Consider the following 17427-nt stretch of genomic DNA (forward strand, 5'->3'; position numbering starts at 1 on the left):
CCTCCGTGACATGCAGGGACCTGTAATTATGCCTGGCCCTTTCACGTACTAGCAAGGGAGGAAAGGGTCCTTGTTCCCTCCTTCTCTGTTCACACACTGTGTGCTTGCTTAAGGGCTAGGTAGAATTTGTCCCTAAAAGATGTTCAGCCATATTGAGGGGGAAATGTAAGGGTTTCTTTTTTTTAAAATCTATAAAAGTCTAATTTAAAAAAAATACATTTGCCTTCAAAGACTCATACCAGCTGTATAGTGGTTTCAGGACATTATCTGGAAGGTGACAGTCTGAAAATATCATTCTATAGCCTTGTGTCAAGAGTCCTCCACTTATCTCCTTTCAGGGCCCTTGATATGCATGGGCCCTCCTCTCCCAGTTGTGCCAAATTATGGAAATCTCGTTGACAGATCATCTGAAATGTTCAGAAATTCTGTGATTTCTCTCTGTTAAAAAAACTGCATGAGGAAGACTGATATCTCAGGAGATGGGTAATGGGATATAGAGTGTCTCATTTGGATCTGGCCTGAGTTGATATTGACTGAACCTGCTCCTCGGATTGCTGTTTGGCCGATATGGAATGAGCTGGTGTTCTGAGTCCAGTTCATAGTGGACAGGTATATATGTCACATAATCACATTTGAACCTACCTGGTATTTTTTACAAATAGCTATCCCAGATATTTTGATGTTGTGCCAATTCAGCTTTTGGCCCTATGACGAAAATTAAAGTTTTGTGGGTCACCAAGACTGCATCACTGTACCACTGTCTTGTTTTGTACTGGGGTCTGTACTAAAAATGCCGTCTTGTCTGTCCAATTAGTCAGGTCATTTAGCACTTATATTATGAACAAGCTCTCTATGGGATGCTGAGAGAGAGCCACATTTAGTTCCTGACCTGTCAAAAAGATATATAGAGACAGAACTCTGCACCTGACAAGAGCCCTAGTGACTTAAATGGGACTATTCACATAAGGGCTACAGGGTCAGAACTAGAGCTTGTTGGGGGTCTTAATATGGAGCTGAACATTCCCCTGGCTGATTGACAGGCTTGTTTCTCATCTTAACCAGGGAAAGCCCCATATTTATTTAGAATTTTCCTGAAAAGTGATTTGATGTGAGCAGATTTCTTCTTGTACACTTTTTTTATTAAAGCTTTGAAGAGTGGTTATTGCCACCTTGTATAGAACATTCTGTTTATACTTGCATGTATTATAAATTCAACACCTGCCAATGGACACCAGACATCTTCCAGTTTTCCCAGTATAAGGGGGAATCACAGTGGCTCAGATATCACCATGAAGTAACTGTTGGCCAATGACGACGTGTTAATTTCTGATCACTGTACATTTATACTGTATAATACAAGTGTCTTGGCTCTTATTTATTGTTCCTAGTAGCAAGCCCGTTTAACATGGTCATTGCCTTACTTATATAGTTTGTGTTGTCTACAGTAATGTCCCTTGCTAATAATTAATATCTATACAAACATAGATACATTTACAAAATCTGATCTAAAATTATTAGACAGATGAGAGAAAAGGCTGCCTGTGAGAATAACTAGTTGAAACCACAGTTGGAAAACCTGTATGCTGCGCTTTCAAAGGAGACTAAGGAAGTGAAGTGCCTAACCACTATAGGATTTTAATGGGAGTGGGGTGGCTAACTTCCTTTGAAAATCCCAGGATTAATGTCTTAAACTGAGGTTTTTGTCAGGAAACCTCAAACCAGTGAGCAGTTAATGTGTGGTACTAAGTTTATGATGGAAAAAAAATGTGAGTTCTTCTCATAAAATTCTGTAGGTGGTTCATCCAAAACCTCTTCTCGGATCTCAGTGTGATTTGTTGGAGTGTGTCTATAACACATCAGAATCAGATGTTATGAAAAGAATTTCAGCATTCAGCAATACAGAAGGATAACCCAGGCCTCTTCTCTTGGATACTAGCCAAGTACTGTGTGAGGAGCCATTTGCAGACTCTGGAATAATGGAATATATCTCTGCAGTAACTGATATAACGCTATAAGGGAAAATAAACCTTGAATAATCCAGTAAATTTGAAAAGGTTCCTTTAGCTTGCAAGTCTGTAATTCCAAAAGCTGAGATGGTGGCATTACATATGGTAGACAACTCCTCAGTGAAGTGAAATGTGTTGTCTGTTATGGCTAATAATTAATTCTCTGACATGACTCTTCTTGTCCACATACACACCCTCACCAGGGATTTCAATGATCATAGTTTCATCCTGAACTTCCTTTTATGTGTATGGTAACACTGATGAGGCAAAGGGTCAGAACAGATGGGTTCACAAATAAAGCATTTTGAAGATTCTTGTATTAATGGAGGAGGCAGTATCAGCAGAATTAAATTGATGATCAGTGCTAGTGAACCTGTTTCAAAGCAGCTGAATCTTAACTTAGTGGTATACAATATAGTATCCAAGTCATCCATCAAATGTCCTTTGTGTTACAAGTGGATCAAATATTTAGGATGCCATGAATGCTATCATGAAGTTAGTCAAGTATCTAATGTCATGAACATCAACTTTTCAGCATCATTTACTCTGTAGCTTCTTTGATGGAGTTTCTGCAGACTATGATGATTTGCTGCTTCACTGTGATGTTTATGGGCTCAATAAAGATAAGGTTCTAAAAACATTATAGGCATTGAAAAAGGAAATACAACCTTTTCTGCAAGAGCACAAACTAAACATTTTTAGAATTTCTTTCCTGCCAGAAATAGATGATGATTCCCTATAGACATTCTTGCTAATGTTATACCTTCAACAAAAGTCTATAGGGGCTAGAATAAAATTTTCAGATATGTAACATGCCATCTTCTCTTTTCACTAGAAGTTTGAAGTTTTGTGATAGGATCTTGGAAGAAGAATGTTTGTTATCCCAATCCTTAAAGAGCACAAAGATATACTGGTAAGTGACATTTTGATCCAGGTTTCACGAAAGCAAACAATATTCTAACTTGAATTTCAATCCCCCTCACCCCGACTTTATTCTGTATCTGAGCTCTGCATGATTTTTGCCTGTGTTAGTGAAAACTGGATGGAAAAAAAAGCAGGGGCAGCTTTTAAAGTGGATCTTGTTAACGTACACAGGCAATTTACATTGCAAATATGTTCAGAAATGTTACTGTCAAATATTCAGTTTCTTACTTAGCACATCTACACCCAGTGTGTGTTCTGGATATTTACTTCAAAAATAAGTTTAATACGTCTTACATCTTTTAGCACTGATTTAGCCAGCGCAGCTATGGGAGGGTAAAGTGAATTGTAGATTCCTGATGCACAAGAAGAATAATGCGCAATACTTACGTGAAATACACAGTTTTTACTTGGGGAGGCCCAGGTCATGTGCCGCTGCTTTGCACTGCTAGCCCTAAACAGTCCTACAGAAGGCATAGCTAGCTACAGAAGTATCATTCCAGCCTAAGGGGATCATCTTCTTCTTTGAATTTGATGTGGTGGCTGCTCTGCCTCCCCCATGCCTGAAGCAACCATAGTAGAAGTAGCTCTAAGAAAAGAACATAGGACTGGAAGGGACCTCCTGGGTCACTGAGTCCAGCTTTTGTAGACAATCTCATCATAAACTTATTGAGCTCCATTTTAAAACTAATTAGGTTGTTTACCCCACCACCCAGGAGGTGTGTGGGTTACCTAGTCATATCCCCTCTCAGCCTTCCTTTTGCTAGGCTAAGCAAGCCATGCTCTTTTAATCTCCCCTCATAGGATAGGCCCTTCATTCCTCTGATCATCCTAATAGTCCTTCTCTGCACCTGTTCCATTCTGAATTCATCTTTCTTGAACATGGGTGACCAGAACTGTACAGTCTTCCAGATGAGATCTTACCAGGATACTAGAGATAGGGCTAGAGATAAGGGATATGACCAAGGTGCTCCTTTGCCCCACCTATTCTCAGCTGCCAATCAGCCTCTTGGGTCCACTGGCAGCCAACACAAACACACTTTGGGACTGACTTCACTGGACCAGGAGTGTGGGAACACAGATGTTGCTTAAATCGACCTTTTGCAGCCTCTGGAGCTTTGTCTTCTCCTCAGCAAAAAAAAAAAAAAAAAAAAAGAAAAAGAAAAAGGATAAGGGTCAAGATTTTACAATATTTGGGCTGACTTGCTTTTGTAAGGCTGCTTTCTCATTTATTGGGAAGGGGTAGTTCAACAAAGCTTCCAATCCAGCAAATGTTTGGAAATCATTGGTTCAGCTCTTAAGACTGCTCGTGAGAAACGTGATTTTTATTCACAACTGTGAAATGGAAATATGGGTTTGTACAATACCCAGTATAAACAACAGTGCAATACCAGCATACTGTGAATGGTGTATTTTCACTATGTGTGCTTGAATCATTTTAGAGAATCTATTCAAATTCTATCATCGCCACACTTTTTGCTGACTAATATAACTACAATGTATTACAATTCAGATTTCACAAAATGCTTCCAGAGCATGTTAGAGATGAATGGCATTGCATTTTTGGTTATTTTAAAGCTGTATACATGAATTATATTTATAATGCATCTGTCACCCTTTACCCATCAAATGGGACATCCCTGTCTACTATAACAAGTGAGTATTTTGGAAAAAAACTCTTAAATATTTTCATGGTATATCCCATGATGGCCTGAATTCCATTCACCCCCCTGATTTTTTACCCCATTTTATAATTGAACAGAGATCCTGACGATGTGTTTTCAATGCAAGAGGTTTGTAAATGTAATGTCATTGTATTTGACAAACTTCAAAGCAGATGTCCTCTAGGAAAATACTGCATCATCATGACCGCAGATCACGGCATTGTGATTTGATGTAATACAAGCAAGAAAATTCCAGAAGTGTCGTGGAGATTCTGGTATATGCAGTTCTAATGTTTGCTTAAACTATAAGGTATAGAATTAACCTGGTGTCAACTATTACAGAAGGATCCACTTAATGGGAAACACAACATAAACATTTTAAGTAGGACGATTGTCAGGGAGCAGATTCCCAGCGGTACATACCAATTACTCTGGATAAATGAAACACTTAGTTTATTAAAATGATATGCCTGTTGCTGTCTGTGGTGTAATCAGTACTCTTGAAAGCCTAATTTGTACAAGTCTTGCTGCTTTAACAAACAGCTAGTAACAGTGATCAGTTTGTGATCAGCCAATGAGAGTTTCTTTGGGTGGTTGAGCTTTTGATGGGTGGAGTTCCTATGGAAACAAACTGATATTCTGCTTTTCCAGCTTATTCATGCACTTTCAGTTAAGCTCAGGTGAATTAATCTTGCTCAGTAAAGTTGGTTGTTGTCTCTGAATCTACGGACAGTATGTTACAGATGTGAATTGATATTGTTAGTTATCAATTCCCAATGTGCAGCTTTTTGTTCCCTTCAGGCAGCTTCACTGTTCTATTATGGATGCTAAGTGAGTCAAACTTTACTTGTATTCTTGTTTTTAAACAGAGTAATGGCTTGTATATGAAGTTAATGATTATAAACATAATATATATTCATCCTGTCTTGTCTTCTTCTGTTCTTTAGGACAACCATTTAATTGGCAGATTTTTTTTCCATTATGGTATGTTTTAAAAAAATAGGGGGAGAGGTTCTACTGTATAAACTTGAGATGGCCCCAAACCTAAAGCCTTGATCCAAACAGTCACAAACTTTGGGTTCAAGTTTATTTGTGCCCAGGAACAAACTATTTGGACAATTTTACTATTTTTAAAAGGTAGGGATTATAATGATTTTTTTATTATTATCATCATCATACTGCCCAGGAGCCCTAGTCATGGTCCAGGACACCATTGTGCTAGATGCTGATTATGTTTATTGTACTATTCATATAATTGTGAGGCAGACTTTTAAAATATTATTTTGAGAACTGTGTTGTATTACAATAATCAAATATAATCCTATGATGATGCTTACATATGTTAATGTAATAGTTAGGGTTGTTGATTAGTCGCAGTTACCTTACACAATTAACTCAAAACAATTGATCACAATTAAAAAAATAATCATGATTAATCACCATTTTAATCACAATGTTAAAAAATAGAATACCAATTGAAATATATTAAATATTTTGGATGTTTTTCAAAATTTTCAATACACTTATACAATGCCGTAATGCAGTCTCTTTATTGTGAAAGTGCAACTTACAAATGTAGAATTTTTTTTGTTACATAACTTCACTTAAAAAAAACAGTATAAAACTTTAGAGCCTACAAGTCCATTCAGTCCTATTTCTTGTTCAGCCAGCCATGAAGACAAACAAGTTTGTTTACATTTACGGGAGATAATTCTGCTTGCTTCTTATTTACAATGTCACCTGAAAGTGAGAACAGGCATTCGCATGGCACTTTTGTAGCTGGCATTGCAAGGTATTTAGTGCCAGATATGCTAAACATTCATATGCTTCTTCATGCTTCTACTGTAATAAGTGAGGTTTTTGTCCACCATTCCTGAGGACATGCTTCCATGCTGACGATGCTCATTTAAAATAAACAACAACAACGTTAATTAAATTTGTGACTGAACTCCTTGTGGGGAGAATAGTATGTCTCGTGCTCTGTTTTACTTGCATTCTGCCATATATTTCATGTTAAGGCAGAAACCAGATGACCCAGCACATATTGTTCGTTTTAAGAACACTTTCACTGCAGATTTGACAAAACACAAAGAAGGTACCAATATGAGATTTCTAAAGATCGCTACAGCACTTGACCCAAGGTTTAAGAATCTGAAATGCCTTCCAAAATCTGAGAGGGACAAGTTGTGGAGCATGCTTTCAGAAGTCTTAAAAGAGCAATACTCAAATGTTGAAACTACAGAACACGAACCACAAAAAAAGAAAATCAATCTTCTGCTGGTAGCATCTGACTCAGAGGATGAAAGTGAACATGCATCGGTCTGCTCTGCTTTGGATTGTTATTGAGCAGAACCCCTCACTAGCATGGACACACGTCCTATAGAATGGTGGTTAAGCATGAAGGGACATATGAATTTTCAACACATCTGGCACGTAAATATCTTGCGACTCCGGCTACAACAGTGCCATGTGAACACCTATTCTCACTTTCAGGTGACATTGTAAACAAGAAGGGGGCAGCATTATCTCCTGCAAATTGTATGTCTGACTGACCGAACAAGAAGTAGGACCGAGTGGACTTCGTTTATTTTTGAATGCAGTTACTTTTTGTATATAATTCTACATTTATAAGTTCAACTTTCATGATAGAGATTGTGTTACAGTAGTTGTTTGACGTGAATTGAAAAATACTATTTCTTTTGTTTTTATAGAATAAATATTTGTAATAAAAATAAATATAAAGTGAGCACTGTACACTGTGTTCTGCGTTGTAATGAAATCAATATATTTGAAAATGTAGAAAACATCCAAAAATATTTAAATAAATGGTATTCGATTATTGTTTAACAGTGCGTTTAATCACAATTAATTTTTTAATTGTTTGGCAGCCCTAGTAATAGTGCAACAGGGCAAAACAGTGAATATGATACATTGACATGATACATAAGAGGCATTTCTAAAAGCCAGGATAACAGTTTCACTTAGCATTAGTAACTGAATTATTACTTACCATTTCATTTCGGTTTATTTAAATTTATCAGAATAAAAAAAGGGTTTTGTGTTTTCCAGGAAGGTGGAATGTGGTTTCAGTTCAGGAACATGCAGATGGAATGTAATTGCATTTCCTGCATTGCTACTATATGGGTTTCACATGTTACATGTTCACAGCAATGCACTCAGTGTTAGTGGCCCAAGGGTAGCATTGGCTGGTGAGACGTGTGCTTGTAATGGTCTTGCTCAGTGGTTAGAGAGTTTACCCCTTACCTTCTGCATTTCCTTAGTCACTGCTGCACCACATTTTGTTTATGAATCCAAATGTTAACTTAGGAATAACATCAAGCAAACCCAAAGTACTTCATACACACTTAATAAAACACAAATGTGCTTCTCTTTCCCTCCCAGACCATTTCTTTTCCTTCTCAAACATAGCCCTATAAACAGTTATGAAACTGAACTTCTGCGGTGCTAACCAGGGTTATCCTTTTATTGTGAACACACTTAGTCATTTTTTCTGTGGGTGAAATGAGCTATGAAATATGTGAAATCACAGTTGTTTCATCTCCTCTGATGTTTACACAGGCGAGAACGATTTTCCCACACTTGTGTGTATCTATGATTTAACTACAAATGACATTGTACCTCTCCAATATTAACCCCTTAATCTAGTATATTTCTACAAATAACCACCTGTAGTCAATTCTTTATTCATAGGCCTTATCTGTTGTTACAGTATATAATCTGTGAGAATGCCCTAATTTTTATCATTCTCTAAGCCTGTCATCATGGCTGAGACAAGGCTTATCCCCCTGAGCAGATGAGATTAGTCGATCATGTTGAAATCAGAAGAGGGATTATAATGCTTGTAATACACTGAGTCAAATTAAATGCATTTTGTTTGTACATCACAAGATCTTGTTGCTAAGGCTTTGGTGTCTTCTGCTGACTGTAATAAATTGCCAATAAAACCTATGAGGGGCTTGGGGAGGGGAAAATTCAAGCAAAAAAGCAGGAACAAAGTAAAAATATTTGTTTTGTTTACACAGTCTGGTAAACTAGAGGCTTAACTGCTCTGATGTCACAACATATTCTAAACAATGTGGTTTGCACGAGAGATGAGCTCTGATCCAAATTTCATGTTACTCATTTTAATTTAATTTTGCTCAATTCTGAGGACATCTCTTGCCCTGAGTTAGTTTTTTGCCTCTATTTATTCCTTTGTTCTTTGTAAAAATATATTGCCTTTGTCCTGACTCTGTTGGCAGTAACATGCATAAACAAACACACTCAATATTTATGGGCTGCTGTCCATAAAAAAGGACACCAGGACAGATGTACTTGTTAGAAATGTGACCATCAAATTAAGAATCAGAGGACTGGGTAAATCCCATTCCTGCCCCAGCTGGTGCTACTGATATTATTGAGTAGTGGATCAGTTTTTAATGGAAGTATCTATGAACTGTTGTTGGGTGAAACTTAGAGTTTGTATTTGGGGTTCATTCTGGATAAACATTCCAAAATTTGGAGATCCATGCCAGCCTCCTCCAGATTATCGGAACCATTTGAGTCTGCCCCCCCAAAAAAAAATCTCAGGAGAACAAGGGTTTTTTGTGCGATTTCAAGCACTTCTGGTTCTAATCCCAGCTGAAAACTAGAAGTGAAAAACACGTGTCCAAACATTTTATAGGCTAGAGGTGCTTGAAAAAAAATGTGGGAGGTCTCTGGTAGCTGGACCTCCTGCAATGTGCTCCTTCCCAAGAGCTCAGAGTGTGGGTTAGTTCGCCTCCACTATCCACCCTCCTACTGAGCTGACAAATTGTCCTTTTGAGCTCCTCCTCCAATCCATGTATACTTTACAGTTATGGTGGCGAGGGTCCTCCTGGGTCCAGAGCAACTGCTTAACGCCTTCCTTTTCAGCATCTGGTTTGTACACCCTGTCACAAAGAGATATTAACCATCCTGCTTCAAGTCATAAATCAAACAATAAGGTTAGGAAAAAACACCACATGGATAGGTTATTCCATTACAGGATTTCTTGCTTCTTCTTATGAATTACCTGGCAGTGGACAAAGTAGGCAATAGACCAAGAGTCTACCAGTCAACAAGTCTGATCAAGTATAGCAAGTCTTACGTTGTTAGAATTTTCTAGGAGAACATTCCCAAACTATTATAAATTTAGTCTTTTCCCATTTGTACTAAATATCCTTTAAATACCAGTCTTTGCTTAGGAGGAGACTATAAGTATAATTATGTTACTGCAGTGTTTTGGATTGCTATTATAGACTAGCACCATATTTTTGTACTTTGCTTTTTTAAAGAGATGGTTATCTTCCCTTTAATTGAAGGATGACAGCAACAAAATTTTCAACAGAGCTGTGTGAAAGTGATTAAAAAATGTTCAGGAAATATTGCTTGAATATAGCTGACATTTTGATTCAGGCAATTTTGCTTAAATATTGTTTCTAATCATGAGATTTATTTCTAAAAATAGGTAGAGACTCTCTTGGAGGGGATAGATGTGTGGTATGATCAAGTTACCTAGTCTTTAAAAAAAAAAAAAAAAAAAAAAAAAAAAAAAAGACCATTACAGCAGATATATGGAGGAGGTTTTAGTTTTGTTTGTCGTACACTGGGATAATAGATCCAGGCTTTACTGTGAGCTAGAGGAAGAAATGAATAAATAAGGAGTTTAGACTTTTCCTAAGTTTAGAAATTTCTGTGTTTTGGTGGGTTCTGGTGGAATGTGATCTTCTGTTTGCCTGTTGTAAACAAAGGTTCTTAACAATCTGAATCTCTAGAAGCCTAAACTACAATCCTTGTGAAGCTGTATTAAATATGTGAGAGCTATGAGATGTGTGCATAAAATAGCTTATAAACAGCTTGGACCACACAGGCCTGCCTTAATCTATGAGTCATTTTCCATATGTGAATGGGCCCCAGTCCCCATCCTACAATCAACATAGTACACAGACCCTGAGTTGGTTCCTAGACTCACCTCCTTTTGGTGTTTGACTTTATTGGTTTACTCAGAAACAGCACCACAATATAAAGCTCAGCCTGAACATCCTCAATGAGCTTGGAAGTTCATAGGTTTTCTTCTAGGATGTCCTTAGGGTTGCCAGCTTCCTAATTACACAAAACCGAACACCCTAGCCCCACCCCTTCACTGAGGTCACACCCCCTGCCCCACACCTTCCCTGAAGCCCTGCCCCCTACTCACTATATTCCCTTTCCCTCTGTGACTCTCTCTCCCCACCCTCATTCACTTTCACTGGGCTGGGGAGTGGGAGGGGATGAGGGCTCTAACTGGGGGTGCAGGCTCCAGGGTGGGGCCATAAATGAGGGGTTCAGAGTGTGGGAGAGGGCTTCAGACTGGGGTAGGGGATTGGAGTGCAGGGGGTGAGGGCTCCATCTGGGGGTGTGGGATCTGGAATGGGGCCAGGGATGAGGGGATTGGGGTGAAGGAAGGGGTGAGGGCTCCATCTAAGAGTGCAGGATCTGGGATGGGGCCAGGGATGAGGGGTTTGGGGTGCAGGAGGGGGCTCCAGGTTTGGGGGGCTTAGGGCTAGGGCAGGGGGTTAGGGCTTGGAGTTGGGGCATGGGCTTACCTCTGGCAGCTCATAGTCAGTCGCTCAGTGGGAGGGCTAAGGCAGGCTTCCTGCCTGTCCTGACTCCGTGCTGCCCCCTGGAAGTGGCCAGCAGTAGGTCTGGCTCCTAGGCAGAGGCACAGCAGATGGCTCTGCTTGCTGCTGCTTTCGCCCGCAGGCACCACTCCTGCAGCTCCCATTGGTCATGGTTCCCAGCCAATGGGAGTGTGGAGCCAGGGCTCGGGGTGGGTGCAGCGCTCAGAGCCCCATGACCCCCCCACCTACAAGCCGGACCAGCTGGCTGCTTCCAGGGCACAGTGCAGAGCCAGGACAGGTAGGGACTAGCCTGACTTTTAATGGTCTGGTCGGCGGTGCTGATGGGAGCCACCAGGGTCCCTTTTTAACTGGGTGTTCTGGTTGAAAACTAAACACCTGGTCATCTTAGATCTCCTCTATTCGAATTCTCTCTAGGCCAAAAAATACTACCATTCCCTCAGTATCATGACTGGAGCGAACTAGACCCAACTGCCAGCCTGATTTAATAATATTTACTCTGGGCCCAAATATAGAATTAGGAGCCTAACTTTAGGCTCTTTTTATTTTTAGGCCTTTTATCATAATGTGAGGTTTTAGCATCTAACCCTAGGTTCATTCACTAGAAGAGTCTTGCATCTCTCTGCAGGTCTTAGTTTCCCTATTACACCACATAGTAAGATTAATTCCCCAAATAGGACCTGGTTTTACTGTGAACTGACATAAAGGTTACATAATTAGCACATAAGGATGTAATCTCAGCAAAATGAAAAAGCTATTTTTGCCAGCGTGTCATGTAAGAATATATGCTAATTAACATGTAACAAAGCTTTGAATGAGTTGTAGTGTTTTCAAAAAATTGATAATAACATAGGATGAATATTTTATTTAAAAACTGGTATATTTTAGGAATGAGAGACATTTTAGAGGGGCTTTTCAAATACCTTTCAATTGCCTCTAGATAGTTCACTAAATATTTTAGAATGTCTAAAGAACTTTAAAAACATTTTTTCTCAAAGTGAAATAATTTAGGCCCTAATCCTACAAAGATTTACACATGTGCATAATTTTATGCACCATGAGTAATCCCATTGACTTCAATAGTGTTACCCATTTTTGCCAACTAGTTAGCCAATATTCAGGGTCGTGCAGGTTGATTCCGTTAGGAGGAGAGATTGATGATGGAGTTGGGTATTTCTTTGACAAAGTTCTGTTAATTTACAAAGAATGCACACAAAGTCCTGTTCCCCAGAACACAAGTGGAATTAAACAGGAGGCAGTCTCTTTGCTTACAAGCCTCTTTCCAGACTGAACTCTGCCCAAGAAGCTCCTTCTCTTCACTTTCTATTGGGGCCACATTTCCAGTCTTTTTCTTGCTGCTTCAGCTCATAGACACATACTCCTCCACAAAACAATACTGTGCAACCCCCTTCCTCATGTAGGTCAGTTTCTGTGCAGCATTGCATGTGGCCTTTGGTTTGGGTTGTGGCTACTATTATTTCAGTTTATCTTTCTCCATAAAGGAATGCAACTGCTTATAACGGGGTTTACAAACCCCATAGCAAACATAGGCAGAAAAGAACCTTCCTGGGTCACAGGCAACCAGGCTGACTACACCCCAGCACAGCTGCCAGAACTGCCAATTATGGAGACTAGCATTCCAGCTGGGACCAATAAGGAAAACAATCCCAGCTATAAAGGAAGGAAAGCAGAGAGAGAAAGAGAGGCAGAAGGGACACAACTGCATGTCAGACTGCCTCTAGTGAAGTGATAGGGAGATAGGGAAGACTGAAAACTCTGGTGCTTAAGGGATGATTAATTTGGTTTGTGTTAAATTGATGGATTGGGCTAATTTGAGTTAAATAGAGGTGAGCCAGGTTGGTGAAAGTGGCCCACCCTACAAGGAAAGCACATAGAATTTTTGACAGTGCCTCTTATATTTATGAAAGGTGGCTGTCACGATTACCAATTTCAATGTGGCTTCACCCAGCCTCTATCATATCAATGCTCCATTAGCTCATTGCCACAACTGAATCCTTGTATGACTGATCCTATACTGAAAGAAAAGAAACAATTTACAACTTGCATATGTTACAAGTTTGATTATTTATATGTTTACCTGATATTTTTCTGTGAGGATGTTTTCACATCATCAACCCAAAGTAATTGTACTGCCATCCAAATCTACTTAGAGTTTTTCTCTCCCTGCCTAATTTTCTTCCAACCATCCACAATCACTGACCCCCTGAGAAAAGTCCATTTTTTCTATGAAATTTGCTGTCTGCAACACTCTTCCTATTTTATTCCAATGGGGAAGTCATAACTTTCACAAATCTCACAGCCTCAGCTTCTACACCTATATATCCAGTTGCAGACATCCAGGTTGAAATCTTGTCTCGTTGCTATGTCTACAGATGGTCCTTATGGATAACTTTGTGATTAGTTCTGGGATTGGAGTCTATCCTATATACCTCTTTGTTTATTTACATCACTACTGTATAAGGTCCCTCCCAAGATTTATCCAGATTAGGACTCCTAGCTTTCTTTCTCATAGGATTATTGAAACAGACCAGGGTTGCCACTTTTAAAAGTTTTTCCATATGACCGTGTATAATAAGATTTTCATTTTATCAGAAGCTAACTTTGTCTAGCAAAGGTGTTTTTTTTTCATTTTTGGATTATGGGGTTCTAATGTAGTCCAAATAGTCCAAATTCCTTTGTTTCTCTTCAGGAACTCCATACAAGAAATTTGCTGCGGTTCTTAGTTCATGCCCAGACATGAAGAATACTGGGAGACGCTTTGTATTTTCAAAGATATGCTGATCTCAGTCCCTTTGGTGCTGCTCAACAAAGGTGGCCAGTTGAACCCCTGATTCCTATCAAACTTTTCCAGTATCCATCAGCTTGATGCATGTTTTATGGATCCCTTGAATTCCACCTGCTGAAATACTTTGGATCCAAAAATTCTCCCTTGATCTGTGTGAAACACAGGGGACCCCAAATCTGGTGATGAATTCATTCACTAGAATCTCTGCTACCAGTCACAGGTTCTTGGTTCTTTATTGGTTAAGCTTCAGGACACTTTGTAAAGTCATCTATAGCTACCTGATTGCCAGGCTCTGTGTCAGGCAGAGGCTCGGGCACATCAACAGCGATGTGCTACATTGGTTCTCCCACAAGGTACTGCTTCACATGGTTCTCTTTCTGTCTTAAGGGGCACCTTCTTTGCAATGCAAGCAGAACATTTCCTGCACCAATTTTCTACAACCTGCCTGTGTTTTAACCAGTAGAAATTAAATTCTCACTGATGGTGAGACTAAGGCAAGTTACCTCTTTTTGAAATAACTCCCATTTCTTTGTGTTAAGTTTCAGAGCAGCAGCTCTAAGTTTATCGCAGACCATTTGTAAATGTTTATCGCAGAACATTTGTAAATGTTTCTGTTCAAATGTTTTAGTACACACTAGGATATCATTTAGGTCTCGTATACAGGCTGAGAGGGGCATGCCATCTGATACCCTCTCCATTAGCCTCTCAAACATGGCAGGTGAATTGCACAGGCTACAAACCATCCTTTTAAATTGCCACAGGCCTTATCCTGCTGTGAAGGCAATCTTTTCCCTTGTCCATTGGATCTAATTCCACTCGCCAATATTCTCTTTTAAGATCCAATGTGGGGAAAACAGGTTTAACCTGCTACTGCATCCATGGTATCATCTGTTCATGGTAATGGAAATGAATCCTTTAAAGTGACTTCATTTCATGCCCAAATATACCTTCCTTATACATTTCCTCAAAGACCTGTAAAGCCTCTTTGCAACTGATAAATGGCAATGTGGCCGTGTAATGGGCCAGTTTCCTCTGGACACTACAGTACAACCTACATCTATGATGGATCTTGAGAAGAACTCCTGATTCCTAACCAGTAAGTCTATTCTGCTGCTCATTATTTAAAAGTACAGTACTGTGCCACAACAAATCCAGTAGAAACTCTGGGAGCTCATCTTCACCCCCTTCGTCCTTGTAATTTTCTTCTGTACCAGCCTTTACTAGATCCTCTGGTTTACATTTTGCTAAGGTGGTTCTCTTTTTTACTAATTGCTGTTTGCAAGAAACATTGAACAAATGAACAGGAATTCATTCTTGCATCAGGTCTACAAGAACATTAGCTGCTAGGATTCCCCTGAGACCTTGAGTCTAAAAGCCAGTGTCAACCACTTCCCTTCTTTCTCTTGCTGGAAAGCTACCACAGCATGTCATTGTTATGATTGCTGCCCTTGGAGGCAGAAAAATTTGTTTACTGCAAACCAACTGCCTACAAATCATTTGCTGCATCTGGGACACATTGTTAAAGAAAATTTTCCACAGACTGAATGTAGTACATCTATTGTGGCATTTGTAACACTGTTATTAGCGGTTATAATAAAATCCAAACTGATTATTAGCTTATCTACTATTTAAGTTATCCAGACTTCTTGTTCAAATTCCAAAAGTCCAATTTTCCCCATTTTTGGATGGTTGCATGTTACCCAGACATTGTTTCCATCTGAGACACATATAAGGCACTTCAATTTTAGCGTGTCTGTCCAGTGGGTGAGGCAATATCTTTTATTGGATCAATTTATGTTGGTCAGAGAGACACGCTTTAGAGCTCTCACACCGCTCTTCTTCAGGTCTGGGAAAGGTAATCCCAGGATCATTGAAAAATGCAATATGGAACAGATTGTTTAGCATGAATAGTTAGCACATATTCTAGGGGACCATTAAAAGTAGAGTGGCCTATTAACATCACTGCAGCCATAGGAAAAAAGAAGGGGTTAGTGAGTTACAGATTGTTGTGATAAACCATAAATGTAGTGTCTCTGTTCAGTCCAGGATTTTTAGTGTCTAGCAGGGTTATGAATTTAAGCTCACAAGCTCATTTGAAAATGCTGTGCAGGTCTCCTTTGAGGATGAGGACTGATAGGTCAGATATGGAGTGATCACTTTGTGAAAAGTGTTCACCCACAGTGTTTTTGTCTTTTATCATTTTCCTGTGTGAGTTCATTTGAGAGTGTAGTGATCGTCTTGTTTCACACACACACAATTGTTATTGGGTCATTTAGTGCATTGGATGATGTACAACACATGTTGAGATAGGCAAGTGTAGGATCCATGGATCTTGAAAGGTGTGTTGTGCGGGGTTGTTGATCATCATAGCACCAGAAAGATGTCTGCAGGTTTTGCATCTGTTATTCTGACAGGGTCTGGTACCATTTTCAGTTGGTGTATCCTGATCTGTGGGGAGCTTGCTTCTGATGATGAGCTTGGAGAGGTTGGTGGGAGGGGGCTTTGAAAGCTGGAAAGGGGGGTTCAGGAAAGATTTATTTCAGTTTGGGATTCCCTTCAAGTATGGATGGTAGCTGTCTGATGATACCCCATATGAGTTCCAGTGTGGGATGATAGGTCAGAAGGAATTTTATTTCTGTATTGAAGCAGGTTCTCTTGGGGTATTTGGGTGGTCCATTCTATGATATAAGTCTCCTTGTTTGGTGAAGGTGTTTTTGTGTGTGTTAAGGTGTATATCCTGGACTTCATCCTTGGAGCATATTCTGTGGTATTTGAATGCTTGACTCTAGATAACAGATTTATTGGTGTGTTTGGGGTGGTTACTGCATCTGCAAAGTAGGTGTGGTGATATGTGGGTTTTTTGTATACGGTTGTCTATAGGGTTCCATTGCTGTAGATGTTATTGTTGTCCAGGAAGTTGATTCTAGTGTGGAAGTGTTCAAGAGAGTGTGTTTAATGGTGGCTGTTGATGTTGTGGTAGAAATCTATGAGGGTGTTTAAGCCATTGGTCCAGAGGATGAAAATACCATTGATTTATCTCATGTGTATCACTAGTTTCATGGTGAATTTGTCCCAAAAGTCGTCTTCAAGGTGGACCATGAAGAGGTTGGCATATTGGGGAGCCATCCTAGTACTCATGGCTGTTCCTGTGGTTTGGACAAAGTATTAGTTGTTGAATGTAGAATTGTTATGGGTGACAATGTGTTTGGGGTAGATATCTGAGGGCTATCCATTGTCTTGTAAATATTTGAGGCAGGCAGCTATGCTATCATTGTTGAGGGATGTTGTATAGGGAAGTGATATCCAAGATGGTGAGGATGGTGTTCTGAGATAGGTTGTTAATGTTGCACTGTTTGTGGAGGAAGTTAATTGTGTCCTGGAGGAAGCTGGTC

This window comes from Dermochelys coriacea, chromosome 2 (genome assembly GCF_009764565.3).
Source record: "Dermochelys coriacea isolate rDerCor1 chromosome 2, rDerCor1.pri.v4, whole genome shotgun sequence".
Taxonomy (NCBI): domain Eukaryota; kingdom Metazoa; phylum Chordata; order Testudines; family Dermochelyidae; genus Dermochelys; species Dermochelys coriacea.